The sequence below is a fragment of the Zootoca vivipara genome, chromosome 2, assembly GCF_965207765.1.
Source record: "Zootoca vivipara chromosome 2, rZooViv2.hap1.1, whole genome shotgun sequence".
Taxonomy (NCBI): domain Eukaryota; kingdom Metazoa; phylum Chordata; class Lepidosauria; order Squamata; family Lacertidae; genus Zootoca; species Zootoca vivipara.
This window is the reverse complement of record NC_142584.1, coordinates 62,061,979-62,079,842: the sequence shown is the minus strand read 5'-3', so window position 1 is coordinate 62,079,842 and position 17,864 is coordinate 62,061,979.

The window sequence follows — 17,864 nt, the reverse complement described above, 5'->3', positions numbered from 1 at the left end:
CCCTGTTCTTCAATCCATTTACAGATCTTTTTATTATCAGTATGTCTCGGTCTATGCCAGCTTTCTGTCTTGAGATGCAAGCAAGTGCTCAAATCAGGCACAGGCAAACTCTGGCCCTCCAGATGTTTGGGACTTCAATTCCCATCCCCCCTAGCTAACAGGACCAGTGGTCAGGGATGATAGGAATTGTAGTCCCAAACATCTGAAGGGCCAGAGTTTGCCTATGCCTGGCTCAAATAGTTTGGGTGTTCCCTCTGTGACTCAGCGGGTGAGAGGCACTCTTTCCATACATGTGCTCCACTATTGCCCCTTCTTTCTTCTACCTGTCTGCACTTTACTACACCACGTGCCCATAGCTGCATACTGCAGTACATGCCTCTACTTTTGTCCATTCCTCTTCAAGCAGATAAAGCAAATGTTTTCAATTAATGAGGTTTTTATGGCTGAAAGCGATAGGAGCCAGTTCATTTAACACAGGGAAATTAATTGAAATCTGAATGTACATAGTCAATTTATTGCCGCCAGAGCAATTATTGCAAGTGCTTGGCCACTGCCGTATAAGGAAAGCGAGATATCTTTAGCTGATTTTTCTTTTTTATTTAAGCTCGCAAAACCTATAAGCTTGAAGTGATTAATGCACACAGCATCCTCCAGTAATAGCTAAGAGGGGAGCATCATGTCCACAGCTACTATCTGCTAGAGTTGCCATATTTTGAAGAGCAAAAAAGAAGAGGACACTTTTGCCGACTTCTACTTTTAACTTTGGATCGCTATGACGACTCTACCCATGGAAAAGGAGATGCGTCCTGGAAAAAGAGGACATATGGCAACCGTACAATGCGCAGCCTGTCTGGGCCATGGGCTATTCAAACCAACTTCAAATCACAAAGGTTTATTTAAGTTCAAAATAAGGGAGTGGGAGCGAGGGGGGGGGACTAGCAAAGAAAGAAAACAAAACAGTCCTAAATAATTCTATTTTCGACATACAGTATCAGCAACGTACTTGTCTGAAGCAAATGTTCAACCAGATATTCCACGCCAAGATAACTTCACAGACCATTCCTATTTATCGAGACGGGGGGAGGGGGAGGGGGAGATAGATGAACACAGGGAGAGGCTACCAATTGTTTTGGAACTAGGTGGACTTCTAGGTCAGGCAGGTAAGGAGGAGATCGTTGACTAACATATCTTCACACATGGAAGAAAAGAGATGGTAGTGATGGTAGTGAAGGGGGTGCTCTCTCACCTCTTCTTCCAAGGCAGAATGTGCTATGTGCTTTTGGGGTGTGTGGATGTGACAAGCCTGCCCCTGGGAATGAAGCTGATAGCTTACTGGGGCTGGATTCTTAAACTGATAGGCGCAGTGTGTTCAATGCATTTTCTCAACTATTCTGAAGATATGATACACCTCAAGTGTCCTGATTTAACCAGGACATCCCAGATTGACAGAAGCCGCCCCTGCTTCTGATCCAAATCCCGGATGTCCCACTTCGGTGTTTTTTGGTTCTGTGCTGTGTCGTGAGTCAGTTGGCTCACAGCAGAGTGTGGGACCAAAAAACAGAAGGAAAACTTGCCTTGATCCCATGCATCACCACTCCTTTTCCTCTTTTTGCCTCGGCACTTCTGGAAGGAAGTACCGTATTTTTGCGTGTATAACATGGCCCCATGTATAAGACGACCCGTTTTTTGGGACAGCAACCATTTTTGGGGTGTGTGTGTGCGCGAAATTGACCAGAGTTGTTGAGCTTTTTTGGGGGGGGGCAGGATTACCCACAGTTTTTCGGCTTTTGGGGGGGCAGTGCAGCAAATCGCTCCACAGCCCTGCACCACTGCAAATAGCACATATCGCCATGGCCACCAATCGTCTGCACACTCACCGCCAAAAGCCCACCTGCCCACTCGGTGCAACCACAGACAATTGCACGCATGCCTCACCGCAGCCGTAAATCGACCGCCCAATTGCCGCAGCTGCAGCCAATTGTCAGCAGGCCTTGCTGCAGCAACCAATCACACGCCCAATCACCACTTACAATCTCCTGCTGGATGCTGCCACCAATCGCCTGTCCCTCCCCTGCTATCTGTGTATAAGACGACCAGAAAATTTTGCCTATTATTTCTAAGGGACAAATATTGTCTTATACACAGAGAAGTATGGTATGTCTGTGGTGTTAGAGGAGGCAGCAGAGTCTGGTCTGGTCCCTGTGGCATCTCTCAATGGGGTGGGGTGGGGTGACCTTCCCAGTGGGGGAACTGGCCAAGAAGATTGTGAAACATTCCCCAAAGAGAAAAACTAATTTGGCTGATGACATGGGCACATGATTATGATTAGAAACAAGGAGGCTAAAATAGACAAAACATAATTTAGTAGTAATTAGATTGAAAACGTTGAGAACATAGCAGGTTTCAGCTTTGTTAGTGGATCAGATTTTTCCACATGAACAAATTATGTAGTAAATTCGGAGGGTGTGTGGGGTGGGGTCCTCCCCACAAAACATTCCTGTTTTTTTCTTTTATGTTACTGTGAGGCTTGCCAACTCTTCCCTTTTAGGGCTATTATTTATTTGCTTATTTAAGGCATTTTTGAATTGCCCTTCATAAAATATATCCCTGGGCGGCTCACCACAATTAGATTGCTTAAAACAACAACACTATTAAGACAATGTGATTTACAACAATCTTATCAGCAGCATTGGAGGCATGAAATACTAACAGTAGGTGCCAGAAGATCAGTAGGGTGGGCTGACCTCAACTGGAAGGGCATTCCATAAAATTGGGTCCACAACTTGGCTGCTGGTGGATATGATCTGTGCATCTGAGCTGTGAGGGACCATTAATAGAGACTCTGACCAGGAAGGGAGATACAGACTTAGATGGTCCTGAGGTATCCTAGACCCAAATTGCTAAGGGCCTTGTAAATTAATGCAATAAACTTAAACCTGGCCCAGTAGCGGGTGGTCAGTGCAAACTTTTGAGCATCAGAGTTATGTGCTGGCAATAGTTTCTCTCCCCATCAACCATCTAGCCATGTTGTTTGGCACCAGCTAGACCTTCCCTTTGTTTTTGATTTTAGGATTGTACACTGGCTGCTTCGAGAGGGGCCTTAATGTGCAAACAGGCCATGGAGGGATCACAAAAGGTTTGTTAGTGATCAGTTGTTGTTGTTGTTGTTGTTGTTGTTGTTGTTGTTGTTGTTGTTGTTGTTGTTGTTGTTCTTGTTAAAGCCATATTAAATGAAGGGGAAATGAAAGATGACATTTTGATGCCACCGGTGTTCTTTGGACAAAAAACAAAAACAAAACTTACTTGCATGCGTGGGATTCAGTGATCCCACAACAAACACCCATCTGGAAGCAGTCATGGAGAGGTCAGGTAATGGACCTCAGGGTTCACAAAAATCCCCTCACATGCTGAAAGAACACGTAGGGGGGTTCTGTGTGTTCCCAGGGCTCTGTGATTAAGGGAAGGAGCAGCAGCTCTTAACCTCCGGGCAACCCAATCATTGGCCACTCTCACGGCCTCTTCAGCGGTTCGATACCCACAGATAACACATGCCTAAATATAATTTTTGCCTCTAATTTTAGATGCTATAGAAATAAACACCATTCCACTAGGTAGTCGCAGGAGGGGGGTAGGTTGCATTTTAATCTGGAGATGCTTTATTCATTGCTCAAATGCTCTTTTAAAATTTCTGCTTAAAGTTTTCATACTTTCTTCAAAAATGCATTTGCATTTTGTTTGTGAGCCACTACGAGAGTTTAGTGGTGACTTGCACATCTCAAAATAAATAACATAAAAACAATTTATTTCTCTAGCCATGAACAAGATCACAGCTCCGTGGCATTTTCTTTTCTAAGTGCTTGGATGGCAAGGTGGGGGAGTGATGCTATCTCTACCACACTTTTCAATCTTCCTTTGAAAACGGAGACTTCAAACGCTTTGCCGTATCCTCTCACTGTGCAGGCCTGCAAAATCCAGTGGGGTGAGTCCTTCATCTGAGCTGGAACCTCTGGCAATGATGCGCCCCCCTCAAATAAGAACAAATGTCAATAGTCAGTAAAAAATTAAAACCGCAGGAAGCTGCTGCTCTTCAAAGAGCCAGCAACTAGGAGTACTGGACTGAACTTCACCAATATGAACCAACTTTAGATCAGCAGCTGCAATAAAAGCAGGAAGGGCAGGGAGTGCGTGAGATTGAGAGAGACTGTGTGAGTGACTGAGAATCACTACTTCATGTCAATAACATAACAGATGTTGTTGGACTCCAACTCCCATCAGCCCCAGTATGGTCAATGAACTAGGATGATGGGACCTGTAGTCCAACAATATCCAAAGACAGATTATCCATCCCTGACGTATAAATTTGTCTTCATATATTAACTTGCTCTAAGGCTCTTTGACATCCTATAGGCTCGCTCTTTCTTTCTTTCTTTCTTTCTTTCTTTCTTTCTTTCTTTCTTTCTTTCTTTCTTTCTTTCTGTGAAAAATGGGGGGCATGAGATGGTAGGAGGAGAGTAAATCCCATTGCACTAGCAAGGCTCATTGTACTGGCTTCTGCTAGCACAACTGTTCATTTGGCTCCAGTCCAGAGACTTTTTCTTGCTTGCTTTTTCTCTTTTTAAAAATTAACTTGTAATGCTCCATGCATGAAGACCCCTGGATAGACCTGCTTGAAATTTGGCAGGCTTAATTCACCTCGGAGTGACTCCCTCATCTGAAAATTTCACCCCCTTTTGTTAAAGGGGGTGGGGTGTAACCATTTTTAGACTCCTCATTGTAGTCAATGGGGCTAAGCCAAGTTATGGAATATAACAGATCAGACTGAGACCCAAATAATAAATCAAATTGGAATGAAACAGAAAGGATTCAAAGCAGATTGGGCTGCTTCCAAACACAGCACTTCGGCATGGCAAATCTCGTGCTCACTACAAACACCTAATATGTGCAACTTCCCAACTGCCACATTGTAATAAACCACACCTCTTCATCACTTCATTAATCCTGGAATGAGATCAGAAAATACAATGAAAGCGAATCTCAAATTCATTGCCATTTTGTTTTCCATACAAAGCTTTTCTTGAGATTATTGCAAAAATAAAATTAGAGCGACAAACTAAATATTTACAGTCCAAAATGGTAAGATCAGTCATCCCATTTGAAATTTGCTCCTGTATTCCAAACTATATAATTTCTTGCTGCATTGGCTTATTGCTCACATTCTAATGATGCCTGTCTGTTCTCTCTGTCAATATAGAGGGTGAAAATCAGAGAGGTCACCCACTGCCTCATTCTTTAAAGTATCTTTGTTCTTCCTTCCCTTCCCTTTGCCCAATCCGTAGCCCCACATGCTCCCTGTTCTTTGATGAGCCAAATTATTATTACCAGTGATGGGGATTTGTTCTGTGTCATTTTGAAAGGTCCAGGGGCAGAAGCTTTAATTGCTGGATTTTTCACAGAGGGTGTTAACATTTATTAAAGTCAGTTTCTCTGATTTCCTTTTAATGAAATGACTACTGTGCGTATGAGATAACATTAGGATCAGTTGGTGGGGGACTCACAGAGGGCCTAAAATAATCAGGCTAAGAAAGTGGGGGTGTGTGTGAGGGGGAGGAAATCACACACAGCACTTCTTAAGGAATTACTCCACAGCTTCACTTGGCAGCGAGGAACCACAGTAATTTCCAAGGAAGGCCAGGCATGGCTGGAGCTGTGCATTTTATTTTTAAATGCACGTCTTGAAGAAAGTAGCTCGGCAAGTTATTGAAAAGACAGCTAAGCTCAATAAAAAATAGTAATGTGTGGGGTGATTCCTTTTTTAAAAGGAGGACAACATTTTTTGCCTACCTTATATTCTTTTGCCCACTTACAGACATAAGACAAGTTTGCTGGATCATGCCAATGGCCTATTTAGTCCAACATCTTGTTTCCAGAATGAGCCAGATGTCTGTGGGAAACTCTTAAGCCTGAAGTGAGTGCAACAGCACTCTGCTCACCTGCCATTCCCAGCAACTGGTATATGGGGTGTTAGGAGAGGGGTGTTACCTCTGGTTGGGGACAGGTAAGCTCCACTCCACATATCTGATCACCTTTAATCCCCTCCCTGCACTCAGGTCTCACCTGTGGCTCCTAGAAGCTGTCAGCATGCGAGAGCAGATACATCCTGAGAAACAGCTCCAAATGGCCGGCTAAACCAGGTGAGGGTAGCTGATAGGTCTCGAACCCTCAGTGGGTTAGGGACTTCCTCTGCAAGTGAAGACAGGGTCCGGTGGATTGAGCGGTTAGAGCAATGCTGGGCCCAACAGCCAAGAAGGTGGTTTCTGCCTCTGCTGTAGTGGTAAGTGAAGGGCAGATGGGCTGTTCAACCTGGGAAAGTAGCCCATCTAGGCAAAGGAAAACACTGATCCCAAACCTCTGCTGCCTTGCAATGTTATCTTCAGGAAAAGATAAGCGAAGGAGTAAACCCTTAGCTGTGCGCCTCCTTCTGGCAACTCCTGCAGCCAAGCTAACACCAAATGTATTGCTCTGCTTTCCTTTGGACCACATCAGCAAGGCCAAGAGAGGGGTCTTGTTGCCTGGCCAGTCCAGGGCTGCCCAGGCTTGTACCCCGGGAGGTCACTTTGGTGCTGCTAACACAGCAGTTTGGCTTCACTCCCAAAGGCACACTCCATTGTCTCTCGAGACAGACAGATGCCAACGACAACAAGGTCTTAAGAGGCATACTGCCTAGCTCTGGCTTGGCGAAAGCTTGTAGCCGTTCACTGCTCTCTACTGCCAATGTTTGAAGGAAACACAAGAGCCGTGTGCATGTCCAGTCCTTAGCCCCAGCTGGTTTTATATGGAAAGGTGTCATTTTGAAAACAAGGTTCCACTGCATACTTGGTAACCTCCCCACCTGCTGAGACCCGCTTCTGCCCTGTTCTTCAATCCATTTACAGATCTTTTTATTATCAGTATGTCTCGGTCTATGCCAGCTTTCTGTCTTGAGATGCAAGCAAGTGCTCAAATCAGGCACAGGCAAACTCTGGCCCTCCAGATGTTTGGGACTTCAATTCCCATCCCCCCTAGCTAACAGGACCAGTGGTCAGGGATGATAGGAATTGTAGTCCCAAACATCTGAAGGGCCAGAGTTTGCCTATGCCTGGCTCAAATAGTTTGGGTGTTCCCTCTGTGACTCAGCGGGTGAGAGGCACTCTTTCCATACATGTGCTCCACTATTGCCCCTTCTTTCTTCTACCTGTCTGCACTTTACTACACCACGTGCCCATAGCTGCATACTGCAGTACATGCCTCTACTTTTGTCCATTCCTCTTCAAGCAGATAAAGCAAATGTTTTCAATTAATGAGGTTTTTATGGCTGAAAGCGATAGGAGCCAGTTCATTTAACACAGGGAAATTAATTGAAATCTGAATGTACATAGTCAATTTATTGCCGCCAGAGCAATTATTGCAAGTGCTTGGCCACTGCCGTATAAGGAAAGCGAGATATCTTTAGCTGATTTTTCTTTTTTATTTAAGCTCGCAAAACCTATAAGCTTGAAGTGATTAATGCACACAGCATCCTCCAGTAATAGCTAAGAGGGGAGCATCATGTCCACAGCTACTATCTGCTAGAGTTGCCATATTTTGAAGAGCAAAAAAGAAGAGGACACTTTTGCCGACTTCTACTTTTAACTTTGGATCGCTATGACGACTCTACCCATGGAAAAGGAGATGCGTCCTGGAAAAAGAGGACATATGGCAACCGTACAATGCGCAGCCTGTCTGGGCCATGGGCTATTCAAACCAACTTCAAATCACAAAGGTTTATTTAAGTTCAAAATAAGGGAGTGGGAGCGAGGGGGGGGGACTAGCAAAGAAAGAAAACAAAACAGTCCTAAATAATTCTATTTTCGACATACAGTATCAGCAACGTACTTGTCTGAAGCAAATGTTCAACCAGATATTCCACGCCAAGATAACTTCACAGACCATTCCTATTTATCGAGACGGGGGGAGGGGGAGGGGGAGATAGATGAACACAGGGAGAGGCTACCAATTGTTTTGGAACTAGGTGGACTTCTAGGTCAGGCAGGTAAGGAGGAGATCGTTGACTAACATATCTTCACACATGGAAGAAAAGAGATGGTAGTGATGGTAGTGAAGGGGGTGCTCTCTCACCTCTTCTTCCAAGGCAGAATGTGCTATGTGCTTTTGGGGTGTGTGGATGTGACAAGCCTGCCCCTGGGAATGAAGCTGATAGCTTACTGGGGCTGGATTCTTAAACTGATAGGCGCAGTGTGTTCAATGCATTTTCTCAACTATTCTGAAGATATGATACACCTCAAGTGTCCTGATTTAACCAGGACATCCCAGATTGACAGAAGCCGCCCCTGCTTCTGATCCAAATCCCGGATGTCCCACTTCGGTGTTTTTTGGTTCTGTGCTGTGTCGTGAGTCAGTTGGCTCACAGCAGAGTGTGGGACCAAAAAACAGAAGGAAAACTTGCCTTGATCCCATGCATCACCACTCCTTTTCCTCTTTTTGCCTCGGCACTTCTGGAAGGAAGTACCGTATTTTTGCGTGTATAACATGGCCCCATGTATAAGACGACCCGTTTTTTGGGACAGCAACCATTTTTGGGGTGTGTGTGTGCGCGAAATTGACCAGAGTTGTTGAGCTTTTTTGGGGGGGGGCAGGATTACCCACAGTTTTTCGGCTTTTGGGGGGGCAGTGCAGCAAATCGCTCCACAGCCCTGCACCACTGCAAATAGCACATATCGCCATGGCCACCAATCGTCTGCACACTCACCGCCAAAAGCCCACCTGCCCACTCGGTGCAACCACAGACAATTGCACGCATGCCTCACCGCAGCCGTAAATCGACCGCCCAATTGCCGCAGCTGCAGCCAATTGTCAGCAGGCCTTGCTGCAGCAACCAATCACACGCCCAATCACCACTTACAATCTCCTGCTGGATGCTGCCACCAATCGCCTGTCCCTCCCCTGCTATCTGTGTATAAGACGACCAGAAAATTTTGCCTATTATTTCTAAGGGACAAATATTGTCTTATACACAGAGAAGTATGGTATGTCTGTGGTGTTAGAGGAGGCAGCAGAGTCTGGTCTGGTCCCTGTGGCATCTCTCAATGGGGTGGGGTGGGGTGACCTTCCCAGTGGGGGAACTGGCCAAGAAGATTGTGAAACATTCCCCAAAGAGAAAAACTAATTTGGCTGATGACATGGGCACATGATTATGATTAGAAACAAGGAGGCTAAAATAGACAAAACATAATTTAGTAGTAATTAGATTGAAAACGTTGAGAACATAGCAGGTTTCAGCTTTGTTAGTGGATCAGATTTTTCCACATGAACAAATTATGTAGTAAATTCGGAGGGTGTGTGGGGTGGGGTCCTCCCCACAAAACATTCCTGTTTTTTTCTTTTATGTTACTGTGAGGCTTGCCAACTCTTCCCTTTTAGGGCTATTATTTATTTGCTTATTTAAGGCATTTTTGAATTGCCCTTCATAAAATATATCCCTGGGCGGCTCACCACAATTAGATTGCTTAAAACAACAACACTATTAAGACAAATCAATAAAAGCTGCTGAGTAGCTACTGAACAGACAAATAAATCATAGCTGCCAAGTTTTCCCTTTTCTCGCGAGGAAGCCTATTTAGCATAAGGGAATTTCCCTTAAAAAAAGGGAGAACTTGGCAGCTATGAAATAAATGCAGTGTTAAAATACAGTACCAGCTCCTACAGATTGTTAAAGGGTCTGAATGACCCCAGGTTCTGGTATTTAATTTTTTATACGTTTCAATTGTTTTAAAGTATGTTTTCATGTTAATTTTAGTTGCGCTGTTCTAACTTTTTTGGGTGTTTTCTGTCCTGGGCTCCATCGGAAGGAAGGGCAGGATATAAATTTAATAAGAATAGCTTTCTAAGTAACTAAATAGGAGTTCAAGGTGGCAAACACAGTTCTTCCCTGTCTCCATTTTATGCTCACAACAACCTTGTGAGGTAGGCTAGGCTGAGAGTGGGTTACTGGCCCAATGTCACCCAGTGAGCTCTCTGGCTGAGTGGGGATTTGAAACTGGGTCTCCCCAGCCCTAGTCCAACACTTTAACCGCTGTGCGACTCTGTCTCTCTTATTAAGAGAGAGGGAGAGAAAACCTTTTCCTCTATCTATTTTTTCCACACCATGCATAATGGCTTGCTTACTCTGCGATTGGGATGGGTGGCAGCTGTGGCCCCTTGTGGTATGCCCTCCATTCCCAGAGCAGTGAGGAGTTATGCCCCAGTGGTGAGCCATTTTAAGAGCCCCAAGCCAGCTGCATTGCATGGCTGAAAGAACGCCCAGCCAAAATGTTTAAATTGTGTATTTAGCAGTTGCAAAACAAGCAGTTTCAACAGGCGACGCTTCCCCCCATCACTGCATATGCATGCCACAAGAGCCTTATGAATTTCAGCTTCCCATGGTGTTATTAAAGGCACAAGAACCCAGCTTTGGTGTGTGTGTGTGTGTGTGTGTGTGTGTGTGTGTTTAGCAACAGTTAATGAGACATTTGTGAGTGTGCCTATTTTATATTCATGGATGGAAACAGAGCGAAGGAGAGAATCAATGTGGTTCTAGAGTTGTCTTTGCCACCTGGTACTGCTGGTTCCAAATCAGAGGCAGAGGGATTAATGGAATTCCACCCACACATGCAGGCACCGGTGGGATTGATGTTTGGCTTCTATGAATAAGATAGCACTGATCATTGCCATCGCCGTGAAGTCTTTCCTTTAAAAAACAATAATACCCTGCTTGTCGTTACAGGGGAAATGCCAAACCATTTGAACAACAAGCTGTAATATCTGTCCTTTCTCCCCCTCTCCCTGCCCAGGTCCCAATTTAATTGCTTCAAAGCTGACTGACAGAACATCTGCAGGTGCCATCATCCTGATTTCCATACAAATGAAGCTTACAAGTCTCAATCTCTGCATCTCCACCAGGGGAGCAATGAAGTAAGTCGTGAGTCATTGTGCACAGCTAGAGAAAAAAAAAACACCACATTGTGGCACAATGGAGTCTTTCCAAGCCAGGAGACCCGGGATTGTGGACGTCTTGAAAGTCACCACCTGTTTTCAGTGTTTTTTGCTTTTGCTCAAACTCTTGTTTTCCTATTGTCTCCTTAATCTGGTGGTTTTTTTCTTTTGCCAATATCCTTACATTTTCTCTTCCATTTGTGTCCTACTCACCAGACAGGTGGCATTAGTCATCCTTTTGGGAAGCTAAGCACATGAAAGGCAAGGCACAAACTGAAATGTTTCTACTCCTCAAAGAATCCAGGGTTAGGAAATTGCACTTCATACTTATAAACCAGGGTTTCCTAAACTACGGCCCGGGGGCCGGATGTGGCCCACGAGGCTCAATTATGCGGCCCGCGACAATCCCCCGCTGCCCGCTGCCCACTCTTACCGGCACAGTGCGGCTGCTCACTTCCGAGTTGGAAAAGTGCTGGAAATAGCTTCCGCGCATGCACAAGTGTCATTTCCGGCACACTTCTGGGTTGGAGGAGGCCTGTGTGCATGCCCTTCGCTTTTCCGACCTGGAAGTGCGCCGGAAATAGTGCGTGTGCATGCTCGTGTGCCCTGTCAGCGCTGCTGGCACTGGCCCGAAGCCGGGTAAGTTTGGAGACCCCTGTTATAAACTGACCACAGAACTTCTGTTATTGTCTGGTATATAAATCCTAAAATAAATAAATAGGAACAAAACAAGAACCCTTTCTTTGCAACTTGACCAAAGCATTGAATTGGGGCGTAATAACTGTGTGTTTAAAGTACTGCGGTGACCCACGGATCCAGCAATGATGTGGACATAGAGTTGGAGGCTGCAGGGGCACCAGATGAGGAGCTGGGTCTGGATCAGGGCTCAAAGCTGACTGCAGAAGATAGGGAGACTATGGTGACTGAGGCGGTTGGACAAGAGCTTTCAAAGGAACCTCCTAGACCACCAGGGCCCATAGGGCCAGAATGCACCAGCATTCAGGAGAGTTGGGGTCTCCAGTACCCAACAGAAACCCACCTTGATCTGGAGAACTGTCTGACTGCAGGCATGAACTCCTCAAGAGTATGATCCACCTATCGAGGAGACCTCTGAAGAAAGACAGCTGATAGGAGTCAGTTGAGGTTAGGGGGTGGTTGCAGTAGCTCCAGTTTTGTGCCTTGACTTCACTTGGACCTACTGAATGTGATCTTGGACTGGTTTCACCTTGTCTCCTGCCTGAGCCATTGTTTCGTATCCTGATTGCTTGGATCCTGGCACCAGACTGCCTTTGGACACTGCTTTCGCCCACATTGGTGCTCCTGGCAGAGAGCACCATGATTGTTTTGGATCCTACAACTGGGCAACTCACTTCTTTCCTCTATCCAGTATTCCAAAGTGTGAAGAGTAATTCCACACAATTAAAGAACAATGGAAGCCCCTTTGTCAAGCACACTCACAACACGATGACCCCGTTGTTGCTAATCAAGAGAGCCAAACTCTTATTTGTTTCCTTTTATGTACAGTGGTACCTCGGTTTGCAGGAAATGTGTCTTGGCTTGTGCTGTAAATGAAGCAAAGCAGGAGGGCTGAAAAAGCAAGACGGCTAGAAACAATTTTAGAGGACCCCTATTCTCTATTCTGTTTAGCCCTATTCTCTGGTGGAACAGCACTCCAAAGACCATGACAGCCAACCATTTTACAGGCTCATAGTGTACTACTAAAAGTACTATTACCTTTGAGAGTCGCTGTATGCCATTAAAGCTCTCGCTCATTCTTGGTCAAACATGCTTGTTAAATTTCTGGACAGCCTGTTCCCAGTATGATCACAGGTCTCAAGGAAGATGTACCATATAAAAAACAAAAGAAAATGTGAGTAAATCTTCAATCAGAGGCATTCTGTCCAAGAGCTACTTCACAAGGGTTAACATTTCCTCTTTTTTTTGAGCTCTTAAATAACTGCTATCTTGCCTAATCATCATCACTACAGTATTTCATTTTGGAAAGTACAATTAACAGAATCACAGGATGCCCCTTTACTGTGCTTTATGGATTGCCACACTAAAACGGAATTATTTATAAGAATCTAAAGGTCCTGGCATTCCTGTTTGGAAAAAGTCATTTGGTGAGGAAGCATTTTATTTTATTTATTTTGGTTCTCTTCCCCCCCCCCCTCTCACACATATGAGAGATCATTTTCAGGCACTCACATACTCTCTTAAATCCAAAGCTGTTTTTAATTTTTAATTCGGATTTCTGGTTCACTGCATCCTGGGGCAGGGAACAATCCTGAAATCAGTGTTCAGTAACCTATGCATCTCCACTCTGAAATAAGTCCCAATGAGTTCATTGGGATTTACTCCCAGGTAAGTGCGTATAAGACTTCAGTGCATAGCTGCCAAGTTATCCCTTTTTTAAAGGGATTTTCCATTATGCTGAATAGGCTTCCTCGCGAGAAAAGGGAAAACTTGGCAGCTATGCTTCAGCGCCAAATCCACAGGAAATATACCAATTAAAGCACACTATAAGCATGAACCCATGCCTGTTTAAGACCAGCCATTAGTAGCTAGCAGAAATAAAAAATGTCACGGCACACTTTTGGAGCATGTCCAAGGCTGAGCTAAGTGTTTCTCCAGAGACAGGAGGCTGTGGGACAGCAACTGAGAATGCCTGCTATAAACTTGGCAATTTGTGCACAGATGGTAGTGTATTAGAGATTACAATTAACATATCGCCCCGAAGAAGGCAGCCTCTAAGGTATATAAGGTCGAGTCAGATAGAGCTTTATAGGTCAAAACTAGCATCCTGAATTGTGTAATGAAAACAAAAGGGAACCAGTTGTAACTTGCTCTTAGTGCCCCATCCCCATTTGTAGATGTAAATGTTGGCTAGTAGAATCCTCAGGGTCTAACTACATGTTCAGCTAATCATATGATTATGATCATATTGCAAAAGCCATTGTGGGCTTCTGCAAAACGAAATACCAGGGATGTGGGTGATTGTCATTGGCACTGCAGCACATGGGGAAGATGGGTTTAAGCCCGACTTCCACAGCTGTGAACTCAGGAAAAAATCCCACCTCCCTTGCCAGTACAGTGGTACCTCGGGTTACAAATGCTTCAGGTTACAAACTCCACTAACCCGGAAGTAGTTATCTTGGGTTGCGAACTTTGCCCCAGGATGAGAACGGAAATCACGCACCGGTGGTGTGTCAGCAGCAGGAGGCCCCATTAGCGAAAGCGCACCTCAGGTTAAGAACTGTTTTGGTTTAAGAATGGAGCTCTGGAATGAATTAAGTTCATAACCTGAGGTACCACTGTACAGCAGTTAGTGTTAGAAAAAGCCTCCCAATGACACCAGTGGGAGATTTGTTTCTAAAGCTAATTGACCTAATTGGAGGCATTTTTTTAAAAAAAATACAGCTACTATGCATGGTGCGGGAAAGGTTTAAACCTCTCCTCCCCACTCATTGCGGTGTCAATGACAATGGTCTTTCCTTTACATCAGTTAGTTTTTTAGAAGCCTGGAACATGATTCCTAATCACTCCATTGCTGTGACTTGCCATTAGGCCCTCAGCCTAGGTTTAGGCTTACCTGGTAAGAGTTCTGTTGAGGGGTCAGATTACTGGTTGAAATTGAGATGCTGGTGACCTACAATACTGGTTTCTCTGTAGCAGGATCACTAAAGCATATTTGGACCTTGTCCCCCCTGACTATTGTATTTTAATATTTTGTTGGAAGCCGCCCAGAGTTGCTGGGGAAACCCAGCTAGAAAGGTGGGGTATAAATAATAAATTATTATTATTATTATTATTACCATCATCATCATCATTAAACAACAGACTGGAAAATATCAGTTTCCAAGTAAAGAAATATTTTGTTGTTTGTTATCTTTGCTGTCCTTCCTTCATTTTTTCCCCCTGTTATCAAAATTTAGACCAACTGTTGCTCAATAGTAGAGCATAAGCTTTGAGTGAAGCAGGCCCCAGGGTCAATCCCCAGCATCTCCAAGTAGGGCTGTGATAGAAAGCTGTCTGTAATTCTGCCAATCAGTATTGAAGGAGGTGGACCAATAATCTGACTTGGTATAAGGCAGCTTCCAATGTTACTGTCTTGGTTCCCACCCCCCAAACAACGACAAGTACGCGTCCTTATATTGCTGCAGTTTCAAATTCTGGCTTGGGGAAAGAGCAGAGGATAAGTCCATGTGTTCTTATGTGGCAAAGGGATAGCAACAATAAGTCTGGTTCAGAATTAAGGCCAAAGTCCGTATGTCCATGATGTCCATGATCAGTAGCAAAGGTTTCAAGACTGCAGGGCTCTGTGAAGTTGTTTCAATGAGTCCCCCTGCCAAGCTTTTAGGCAGAACCAGAGAGTAGCAAGCTACTTGCAGCAATCCCTGTTAGAATTCCTGCATTGGGAAATGAGTCCTTTCTTTCTTTTCTTTCCATGCACTGCTTCTCTCTGGGAGGCTCTGCTGAACCTGCCTCCTCATCCTCTGGCGGGGAAAACAGCCTCCACTATCTCTAACACTTCCATCTCCACAGGCAAGGGGAAGGTAGTCTCTGGGACTCCTGCCTCATTAGTAGATCTGGGCATATCTGGAGGCAGCAAGGCAAGGGGTCGTTGTCAAAAGGGCTCTGCTCCATTGTCTCATGCCCGCTTCAGAATCCTCTTCTTCTAGTGCCTCCCACTGCTGATCTGAATCAGAATATCCAGAGGTGATCACAAAGGTTCCTATGTTTGTTCCTAATGAGCTATTTTAAAAGAAAAGTTGTGGCTCAGTGGTAGAGCATCTGGAAATGTCCTCGTCCTGAAACTAAGAAGAGTCGCTGTCACTTTGTGTAGACTGAGTGTAGATGGGCCAGTAATTTAACTCAGCACATGGCAGCTTCCTATATAGCTATGTTTGTTCCTTGTGAGTTCTTTTAGGTCTGGGTTTCCCAACCTTGGGTCTCCACTTGGTTTTGGACTACAATTCTCATCACTCCTAGCTAGGGATGATGGGATTTGTAGTCCAAAAACAGCCTGAGACCTAAGTCTGGGAAACCCTGTTTTAGGGGAAGGGATGTAACTCTGTGGTACGGCATCTGGAATGCCTGAAACCCTGGACAGCTGCTGCCAATCTGGAGCTGGATGGACCACCTGTCTGACTTGGCATAAGACATCTTCCCCTCTGCGTGTTTTCTGTATGTTATTCAGCAAAGCCCTGTTATTCATGATGTTGTAGAAATAATGAATAAAGTTGGTGCAAGGAGAAGAACCACCATGTAAAGAAGTCCTGTGTGGGCTTCTGTGGCATAATTGTGTCCCGTTGTCTAAGAGAGACTGGAAAGGAGCCAATCTTCCTTGCACCTTTGTCGCTACACCCAGTAATTCTCTGCCTGCCTGAATATTTTGCCATGTAGCTGATTGGATGAGGCTATTCGGTCAGCCCTGATTTACTGCTTTGTACAACCCTGCCTGGCCTCTTTATAAAGCAGCCCAGTTTCCTTCTAGGCGTTTAAGGCATTACCACACTAAACATGATAAATAACAGCAGAATAACAAGCTTGCATAATTAAACGAGTCTGAGTAATACATCTGTCTTTTTGCATTCTTGTTGGAAGAGAAAGAAAAATCAAAGCAGTTAAATGCTTTGTTTAGTAGGATTTTTTTAAAAAAATCAAAAAATCACAGAATGAGCAAAAAAAAAGGGGGGGAGCGGGGTAGGATCTGCCTGAAAAATGGTTAGGCTCCTGCCGATTGCTATGGATTGCTTTGTACTGACACTTATATATGAGGCACATTTTCTTAACAAATAAGAATCTAATGGATTAGGTCTTATCTAATTATGGATTCTGCATTAAGCTGCTGCTCATACTGTCTGTGGCTGCTGCTGGCATAATTAAACTTAATGTACTTTTAATGATGTCTTCTTAACTCATATATGATTAGAATCAAATGAGGACGGGCTGTCAGCAGTCCAGGAGAGCCTCTTTCTGTCACTCCTGATGGGACCAGCGTTGAAATATTAATATTGCAGATTTCAAGGTTAACAACATTGATTTTGATGGGGGGGAATGCTTGTCACACGATTTGAGTTAATCTGAGGCAACAATCCTTTTAAGCCGCACGGGCCTCTCCATCCTGAAGCCACGCCACTGGAAGTAGAGCAATTCCAGTTCAGCTTTGCGAAGGAACATACTGTTTGTGAAATGACAAATGCGGGGAGAGGGGGGAGAGGAAATTAACAGTGCTGGCAGCTAGAGGCAGCAGCTTCTAAGGAGGAAGCAATATTACCACCTCCAGCACTCTTCTGGTATTTGTATGCCTTGCTGTTATCCTTTATCTTTGAGCGCTTGATCTTTGCTTATCAGCACCCCTTTGATTTCTACATCTTCTGCCCTGATGATAGTGAGGTTATGATTCAGAACCCTGAGCAGGGAGTCAGGAAGTTTGGAACCTGTCTGGAGGCTTATGAGATTCTGCACCTCAACACCACCAATACTGTAGTTACTTAATCTAGCCCAGCAAAATTGCTAATGGGAAAGCAAAACAGAATCTATATTTGAACCCTAGAGAATAATCTTATTTTAAAATTGCCTAATCAGGGAGAAGTTGTTGTTTCAGAGGTTTAGATTGGTTATAAAAAGGTAAAGGTAAAGGGACCCCTGACCGTTAGGTCCAGTCGCGAGCAACACTGGGGTTGCGCGCTCATCTCGCACTATAGGCCAAGGGAGCCGGTGTTTGTCCGCAGACAGCTTCCGGGTCATGTGGCCAGCATGACTAAGCAGCTTCTGGCAAAACAGAGCAGCACACAGAAATGCCGTTTACCTTCCCGCCGAAGTGGTACCTATTTATCTACTTACACTTTGAC